General features: G+C 39.8%; 1 pseudogene across 1 annotated transcript in view; it reads right to left on the bottom strand.

The window, feature by feature from the left end:
- Positions 1-5,587: 5,587 nt before the first annotated feature.
- The window catches only part of LOC149455323 (uncharacterized), a 50,000-nt pseudogene continuing 47,406 nt past the window's right edge, over positions 5,588-8,181 (bottom strand). Inside the window, exon 10 of the transcript XR_016314077.1 lies at positions 5,588-7,143. The product of XR_016314077.1 is annotated as an uncharacterized LOC149455323 (transcript). The remainder of the gene's footprint in view (positions 7,144-8,181) is intronic.

The following is an 8,181-nucleotide window of genomic DNA, read 5'->3' as shown; positions in this document are numbered from 1 at the left end:
ATTCATGGGGCCCCCTACTGACCCCGGGCCCTCGGGCAGTGCCCGAGTTTCCAAATGGTCAGTCCGCCCCTGGCCACGGGGTCATGGCACACTTTGCTCAGGCATGGTACAGTCCATGTGCTCTCCTCCAAACTCTGCAGCAGCAGCAGTCCCAAGACGTCTCTCCAGGTTATCCATAAGACTGCCCCAGCTCACAGCCTTTCTTGTCTGCTCAGAACCCCAGTTATACATCCGCTTTTTGTGGGTGCTGACAGATCTCTGCCCTATATCAAGTGGTGGGTGAGGTGAACTCCTGTCTAGTCCCTAGCTGAGGCAAGAAACCAATGAGAGTCTTCTGTGCTATTTGCTTTGGCTGCAATGGCAGCCAATCTATATCCCTTTCAGCATCTCCACTGACCATGTGGTCTGTCTCTGGGCAGGGGACAGCATCAATCTTCCAGTGCCCCTAACAATCACAAAATGCACGAGGTAGTCCCAGCATTTGTATCTACATAGTCCTAGAGGACTTACCTATTCCCTATAACTATGACCCTTGCTTTAACCTTATATCTTTCACATCATTCTTTTCACAAACTTGCAGGAATTTATGAGCAGAGGAAAAAATACATTGTAAAAAAACAAAATATAAACAGTCCTTGCTTAATTATAAATTATATGCAGTTGGGCACCATTAACACAAATCAGAGGAATAAGGTATGACAGGACAACAGAAACTCACTGAAATGTCAAAGTACTATGTCTAGCTGTCTTATGATATCCATTACTGTCTATTTGAAGAAGGTGGTGTATTATCATACAATAAATTTGGTCATGAAATTTTGAAAGTTGGATGGATCAAAGGCATTTTCAGTCTAGGAAATAAGCACATCAATGTGTGTCTTTCTGCCAAACTGGAAAATGAGATTATGGAAATGGCTCTGAGGATAAAAAACTGACAGCCTCAAATGTTCTTCACAACCACAATTTAAAGCTGACCCTTCTTTTACAGCTTACCTTTTTGCAAAGTTGTACAGGCCCCTCTCCTGTACTGGAATTGCCTACTATGATTTCACTGCACATTGCAAGCTTCTCACATTGCACATTAGAAGCTGCAGCAAGTTAGAGCCCACCTCACTGCCTGGGTGCAGAACAGCCAGCATCATCTAGCTCTCCCTTCTCCAGTCTGACAGTGCCTAGGTTCAACTGCTTGAAAATGCAGTCTGCCTAAGAATGCCCACTACTCCAAATTGACATCAACCCATCCAGGCATATAGATATTTGTATAGCTCCTCACATGAGCCAGCTCACTGCTTGTATTTAGGCTAAGAGCTCTTGAGAGGAGTACTAAGGCATGGTGCTGGGATGTTTTCAAGATGCTATGTACAGTACTATTCTGGCCCTCTCCCACCAGACATGGTATGCCTGAATTGCATGGATAAGCAAAGAGTTGGTATAATTGGGTCTAAATTAAGGTATGCAATGGAAACACAGAGGTTTTATTTGAACTTTTCATTAGCATATTGATTGGGGGGGGGGGAGGAGGACCCTGAGAAAGCTAAATATAAGCAGAATAATCTTCAGCTGTAAGGTATGAAAGTTTACCAGTGCTATCAAGTTGTCATTTTACACCTCGGATGGTCTTCCCCAAGCATGAAAACCGAATCTGCAAAAGGGTAATGCTAAATATCCTCTCCACAGAATGATGGATAGAAGCCAGTAAAAGTAGCAGAATTCATTTTTTTCTAAGATCTGAAGCAAGGTAATAAATGTATAGGTAAAAGGAAAGAAATTGACAGGAGGTGGCTAGTCTGTCTACTACATCGTGTATGGGAAATCCGGAAGATCATAATGATTTCTAATTATCAAAATTGACAATTTCATATTGTCTTCATTTGTGTTCTTTTTCTAAACTCATCTAAAGAGGAGCTGTAATGTATGTATGACATATACAAAGTATCACAATGTTACCAGGGGGTGATTTGGGCTCATATTAAGGTGCAGAGTCTAAGAAATGGCTAGGCCACCACATGGAGCATTGGAATTGGTAAAATCTGGTTGAGTTCTGACAACTGTTTCCTTGGCATGCTAACCAAAACTATAAAAAAGATCTGGCTGGAGTTCCACTTTAATGAAAAATATTTTAAATAAAACAATACATCACTTCCACAGGAGAAATTAAATCAATAATTCAAACCACTAAGGACAGTGTTTCTAAAGTGCCTAAGATTCCTGTGTGTCTTTTTGACCATGCGGTTTCCAGTATGTGGATCATACTTCGGGATGAGATGTGTGGTGGTGTGAATTGCATGAGAAACGCAATGCGGCTGCATTGATTCCTGCACCTGCAAAAATCCCGCAGCATGTGGACTAGTGTGAACCTAGCCTTACAAGGTCATGTTCAATTGACAGAAGAATCAGGCTGTTCAAACACTCATTGTTCAACACAGATAGTTTTTGATTAAGGATAATTTGATGAATGATATATTTCCCTCTGTAATTGAGATTGAAAGGGTAGAAGAAAATCTAAAAGCAATGCAGACTTCTCTAAAAATTCCTTCAAGAGGCAGATAGATTGCAGGTAATAATTCAAAGAGACCCAGATCCTTGGCAAGTTACTTTTCATGGATTTTCTGAAGGTGCTGTCATTCTGCCAGTAGGGATTCTGTGATGTCACAACAGTAGATAAAGCTGAGCATTTGCATGGATGTTTTCAGTTCTTCATTTGAAAGGGTCCTCAGATTCAAGATGGGAACAAATAGCATGCAGACGTATTCCACTAACTTAAAAGTTTGATACAAGTCTGAAATGATGACATCCATTGTTGGGAAGAACATAACTTTGAACTTTGACCAAACTGCATCAGCTGTGGAACTCCAACTGGTGGTACTAAAGCCATCTAAAAAACACAGACTTTGTCAAGAAATAAGTTCTATCTCCTAGGACTGTTGCTGGATACAATATACGGTACAGTGTACGGTATTTATACTTCCAAAGAAGGTCTTCATTTCAGAGGAGTTTAAACCTGCATGTACACTAACAAGATTCAATTAATGCAGTGCACAAAACAAAACAAAACCATTGCATACTTGTGATGAATTTTGAATCTTATACCTTTATTTCTTCCTGACATGTTGACTCAGTTATCGTATCCCTGACCTCCACAGTGTTTGACATCAATGCCATGTCCACATAATCTTAAGAGCATAATTGTGTCAATGTGTTCACCAGACTTCTCAAAAAAATCTAAGAATTCCAGGAGCTTCTCTTGAATGCACCATTTTCCTTTCACTACATATCCAGAATAACATTTTGTTCCAAATATATTATACTGTATATGGCGCTACATCAAAAATCATAGACAAATCATATAATTCTTGCCTTTCAGAAAGTATTATGAATTTGTTTTCTTTGGAAGATAATAGATAATGTACAGGTAGGTTTCCTTTTTCTTGTCTGTTTTTCACTTTCTCCAAGTGGTCCCTAAGTACATTATAATGTTTTGAGACAAGTTTGTGTATTGCAAAAAAGTTACCATTATTAATGCCTTCAGTTGTTTGAGAACCTCTTTCTCAAAACCCTGGCTTGATGGCTGGTGGGTCTGCAGGCCTTTAACAATAAGGGGACCCCCAGATACCACCACTCTATGTAAATGAGAAGGGGTAAATAATGCCCTTACTCATTCACGCAAAAAAAGTAAACTGTAAATAAACAAACTGAAACGTTTTAACAAGTCCTTTAATGAAACAAAAAAATCCCCAAATGTCTCCCAGTTGAAAATCCATTCTCAATCATGTCATTTAGGAATGTAGATCCAAGAGGACACTAGTGTATTTGATGGTTATGGTGGAAAGGTGCCGTATAGTCAGCAGTTCAGTGTGTTTGCAGAGTAAGCCAGCAGAACGAAAACATTGTTTGAGGTCCAATCCCCTGTACAAATCATTAGTAATACCTCATCTGGAATATGCAGTTCAGTTTTGGGCACCAATTCACAAAAAGAACATTGGGGAACTGGAGAAAGTACAGAGAAGGGCAACCAAACTCATAAGAGGCATGAAGGAGGTCAGCTATGACGAAAGATTAGAGGAACTAAATTTATTCTCTCTTGAGAAGAGGAGATTAAGGGGGGATATGATCAACATGTATAAATACATCAGTGGTTCATATAGTGAACTCTGTGTAGAGTTATTCACCCTGAGGTCATCACAGAGGACAAGGGGGCACTCTTTACTTCTGGAGGAAAAGAAATTAAAAGAAATTTAAAGTTTATCCAGGGAATATCCAATAATTTACTAGCAGGTGTAGTAGAGTAATAGAAATCCAACAGACCCAACAGTCATGACATGCATGCTGCTGATTCTGTGTAATTGAATCACTAATTGAAAGGGGCATGTTCAAAATAATAGCAGTGTGGAGTTCTATTAGTGAGGTCATTCATTTTTTGAAAAACAGGTGGCAATTATTGCCCTTATTTAAGGAAGGAAGGCAGAAAATGTTGTACATGCTGGTTACAGTGCATTTCTCTCTGAAATTCGGAGGAAAATGGGTCGTTTCAGACATTGTTCAGAAGAACAGCGTACCTTGATTAAAAAGTTGATTGGAGAGGGGAAAACATATAAAGAAGTGCAGAAAATGATAGGCTGCTCAGCTAAAATGATCGCAAATGCTTTCAAATGGCAACCAAAACCTGAAAGACTACCATTTGAATGGATAAAAGAATAGCCAAAATGGCAAGGCCTCAGCCAACAATCCGCTCCAGGAAGATCAAAGAAGGTCTAAAGTTACCTGTGAGTACTGTTACAATTAGAAGATGCCTATGTGAAGCCAAGCTATCTACAAGAAGCCCCCGCAAAGTTCCACTGTTGAAAAAAAGACATGTGCTGAAGAGGTTACAATTTGCCAAAGAGCACATTGACTGGCCTAAAGAGAAATGATGCAACATTTTGTGGACTGATGAAAGTAAGATTGTTCTTTTTAGGTCTAGTGGCCGGAGACAGTTTGTCAGACGACCCCCAAACACTGAATTCAAGCCACAGTACACTGTGAAGACAGAGAAGCATGGTTGCGCAAGCATCATGATATGGGGATGTTTCTCATACTACGGTGTTGGGCCTATTTATCGCATACCAGGGATCATGGATCAGTTTGAATACATCGGAATACTTGAAGAGGTCATGCTGCCTTATGCTGAAGAGGAAATGCCCTTGAAATGGGTGTTCCAACAAGACAACGACCCCAAACACACCAGTAAACGTGAAACATCTTGGTTCCAGACCAACAAGATTGACATTATGGAGTGGCCAGCCCAATCCCTGGATCTTAATCCAATAGAAAACTTGTGGGGTGACATTAAAAAATGCAGTTTGAGGCAAAACCAAGAAATAGAGAAGAACTGTGGAATGTAGTCCAATCATCCTGGGCTGGAATACCTGTTCACAGGTGCCAGAGGTTGGTTGACTCCATGCAACACAGATGTACAGCAGTTCTCAGAAACAGTGCTTATACAACTAAATATTAATTAAGTGATTCAAAGGAAAGCAAAATCTTCAAACATTTTTCAGTTTATATAGTGAATGTTTGAGTTTGTAAAGAAGAATACAAAACACTGCTATGTTTTTGAACAGTTTAATATTCACTTTTCTTCAATTTTTTTTAGAGGAACAACATAAATGTGATATATTTTCCTTCAGGTTTTGATTTGGAATAGAATGTGTAGTGTTCCCAATGCATTTGTGTGTATGGAAATAAAAGCTATTAGAAGGATTTTGAGCTTTATTCACTTTTTTCAACACACTGCTATTATTTTTAACACAACTGTAGCTAGAAATAAGACTCAGGCCCAAACCAACTCTGCCCTAATAAACACAAAAACATACCCACAGTGTGTGAAAATGTGTTACAAATCACTACGCAGCATTATATCAAATGTAAAATGAAAAGCTGGCAAAATAATTACCCACATGCAGATAATAATAATAATCTAACACCAAACATGTAATGTGCTATCCTTGGTGTTCACAAACATAAAACATAATTAATATCCCTTTAAATCTACAATACACCATGTGCAATGTATGTTTTAAATAAAGTCCAAAAAACTCCTTTTATTATTCAATTTAATAAAGTGATAAAAAGTCCACAAAAGTGCTTGTGAAAACAGAAGCAAACCAATGCAGCCACCACCACCAGAAAAGATAGCCAAACTTCTTACCCTGTAATATGACCCCTATATTACAAGGAGCTCACAAAGCGCTAGCTGTTATACCACCATTCCACGTTCCTTCCTGCCCCAGACCAGCTGAGATACTTTCCCAGGATCTCATGGACAACTCACAGGGCCCACATGGATGGTTTCCAGGGCATACATCCAACACCAAGGACCATGGGACCGCCGGTATTCAGCCACTCAGGCCGCTACACCTCTTCCTGCATGGACCATATAATTAAAAAGGAAGCACACTGCACGTAGCGTGATACTGTTTAAAAGCTGCTAATTAATCTTAGCCTATATGCTTTCAAATAAAACTTTGTATGCAAAATCAGAAAACATTAAATGATACTTGTGATGAACAAAAGGGCACTATCGGCATCAGTAACCACATCGTATGCATGAAAACATAAAGATGTCAGACACTGTGCCCCTCCTGCCCCAACGTGGCAGTTTGTTACCAATAATGTCTTCAGGGGAAATGGAAGCCTATGTTTGATGTTTGTGAACCCTGAGGATAGCGCTTTACATGTATGGGTTTAGATATCCATTTCATCAACACTCCTTTTCTTTGGAGTATTTTTTACTGTAGATATCTCAACATATCTTTTGAGGTACAAGCTCACTACCTGTTAAAAACAGCACATGCACAGCGTGCCCAACACTCAACTATAATTAAAAGTGGTGCAGAAGGAAAATGTATACAACTGCTCTATAACAATACAATTTAATTAAGATTTAGATGTGATAAACTGGTATGTTAATTCTTTTAATAGGACAGATCAGTTAAAGACTTGGAGAGTTTTTTTCATTGAACCAGCCAAGTCTGAGATCTCCCTCCACCTGATGGACTGCAGAGATCGATGCAGAGATTCCTCAGATTTCACAGTGGACAATCGCTTATCTAGCTCTTCTATTCTTGATGAAATGTGGAGTAACTCAGTCTTTTTGTTTTCTATCTAGACATAAAAATAGAAATATGTTATCATTAATTGTAGTTAGTGTTAGTAGTAGTTATAGTAGCAGAAACAGTATAATTTTTAAAATGCGTCAAACTATACAAATATCTGACTAATTAGACTTATCCCAACCATCAAGTCATAATTTACATGTAATTTTTTAGTCATCACCGAAGAAATACAACAGTATTTATCTAAGGCAGGGGTGCTCATCCTTTTGAAGAGTGAGGGCCACTTTAGTGATTTAGCAACTGGTCGCAGGCCACAATGAAATTAAATGGTTCAGCATTTCAAAATATTTATTTTGAATAGCATAATGAACATTTTCCTCCTGCAGCTGCTGAATGCCAGCAGGAGGGAGAGGAGGAGAAGCCGAATTTCAGAGGTTGCAGGAGGAAAATGGAGAGGATCTGTTCCTGTATATGTTGCCCCCACTGCCCCTACTGTGCAAGTGTACAACAGAATATGACAGGGAGGATGCACAGGCCCCCTGGTGCATGGGGCAGGGTCGCAATTGCGATCCCTGACACTACACCAGTGGTTCGGGGTGTGTGGTAAAAACACATCTCAACTATGGGGTTTTATCATTCCCCTAAGCTTACTGTCCTCATCCCCCTATGAGGCTACATTCGCATTGATGCGCTGCTGTTTACTTGCACAGCAGGGGTAGCACAGTGCAAATTTCCTGCAGGTTAGCTGCTCTGTCATAGATTTCTATTACACCTTGCGGGTGTTGTACACTTTCTGAAAGTGCACCAAAACTCCTGCATTCAGTTTTAGGCCACATCAGAGGGTTCCAAGGGCCACAGGTTGAGCACCCCTGATCTAAGGATTATTCCATTTGGTGAATTCAGGATTTCCAGGACAAGCTCGACTTGCCAGTATTGCTAAACTTGCCACCACCTTCAGATCACTCCAGGTGAACTCAGTGGACATCACCTTGACTTTGATTTACGTAGTTTAAAATAGTGCCAGTTAAATGTGATTGTGTCTCCCACAATCTATTGCTTATAAATGACCCTGTCATATGCTCTCCCA

This window comes from Staurois parvus, unplaced genomic scaffold (genome assembly GCF_062004578.1).
Source record: "Staurois parvus isolate SC_StPar_1 unplaced genomic scaffold, SC_StPar_1.0 ptg000397l, whole genome shotgun sequence".
NCBI lineage: Eukaryota > Metazoa > Chordata > Amphibia > Anura > Ranidae > Staurois > Staurois parvus.
Note: the sequence above shows the minus strand (reverse complement) of the source record. Positions and strands in the feature narration are given on the sequence as shown.